Below are 1,732 nucleotides of genomic sequence, written 5' to 3' on the forward strand. Positions count from 1 at the left end.
CAGCAGTTTACAGTATTTCAATAAAGAAATGAAGAGGAATATGTAGCTGTACTTTCACATCCATATTATATTCTGATCAAATATCCTTCTGTGTGTCCTTCTGGTGTGTTTTTCTTTCTCTTGTAAAAATGCTATCATGTGAATTGTAAACAAAAGATGGTTTAATAATATGTTGTGCATGTATCTTACTAATAATAAAACACATGTTATCTTTGTAGAAGTGCAATCTACATCTCTATGTAGAGTCACTCTGTATTTTTATACACTCATTGAGAGGCATGGAGCTCCTCAAGCTTGTCTTGATATTGCTGCTTGCAGACTAGCACCATTAGCTTCAGATCATTATTTGCAGAGCATTTAGTGGAATTGTTCAGAATACAAAATGTAATGCATATTCCCTTAAGGGACGGATAACGAATTCAGCATAATCCCATTAATACACTTGCCTTATACATACAAGGATTTTTAGGAAGTGGAGATTTCTATTCAGAATAGTATTCTTGACATGTTTTGGGATTCAGACAGCATTAGGGGTGAGGAGTAGTCCAGTTAACTTTTCCATACTTAGTGACTGCACTTGTGTGTTTCTTCTTTCTACATGGGGCTCATCCAAGCACAGAACACACAGAAGAACCGAGGCAGAGGGGTGGGGTGGCATTGCTTCAGTCAGCACAGTGAGCTGAGTGCATCTCACACTAAGGGGCTCAGTTCAATAAATACACTGTGCAAGACAGACTGAATAGGCTGGGCTAGCATAGGAGCGTAATGTGCATTTCCACAGATCACCCTAATCTATAGTTTAGCTGGTCGGTCTGGGTATCTGCTGTCTAGCTACTCTACATCTAAACTTGCACCGTATCAATCAGAATACCGAATTACTGTACCGGAACTTGTAACCATGTTATACAGAACTGAATGGAATTAAGATTTTAACTAAATTCAAATGGAATTCAAAGCAGACATTTCTCAACAGAATGAACAGAGTTGCAGTGTTTTGCTGCTGTTTTCAGATTAACTCTTTATCAGCGTTCATATCGATCGTCAGCCACTAAAAGCAATCTTCATTTGAAGAAAATAGCTGCCTGAAAGCCTAATTACTTTAAACTACTTGGAAAACAATGAAAATCAAGTAATCTTTTAAATAACACAGAGCTTTATAAATGTCAGGATCCACCACCGTTGTTTTTTTTTTTTTTTTACATACAAATGTTATGTATATATAGAAAAGAATAACGCATTAAGTTGCTTCTTATAATCTTTGGAAAATTTAGATTTGAGCTTCTCCACAAAGTTCTACAAATACACTTTAATTCAGTGTTGGCAGACCACCAACTTATTCAGAAAGATTTTAACCTAAAAACAAAAGAAAACAAAACAAAAAATGTTTTCCCCAGTTGATATTTTACAATGAATAAAAAAAGCCCATACATGCATTCAAAAAGGAGGTCTCTGTTGAGCTTGACTTTGGTTGATTTAGGTACATTCCTCATCCCGGCTTCCCAGTTCCTGAACTGTAAAGGTGATGTTGAAAGGCTGTGTGCTTGCCTTGCTATAACTCTCTGGTGTATTCTCAGTGACAATGCATGACAAAGGCCCTTGTTGAGAGAACAGCAAGAAAGGCTAGTGATGTCACATAGCACAGCCTCAGTGTCCCCCTTACATAAATGGGCTTCTGTGCAGAATTAACATTATTTTCAAATGACAGCATTTCAAGTTTAATAAAATACTATAA

This window comes from Acipenser ruthenus, chromosome 1 (assembly GCF_902713425.1).
Source record: "Acipenser ruthenus chromosome 1, fAciRut3.2 maternal haplotype, whole genome shotgun sequence".
Lineage (NCBI taxonomy): Eukaryota > Metazoa > Chordata > Actinopteri > Acipenseriformes > Acipenseridae > Acipenser > Acipenser ruthenus.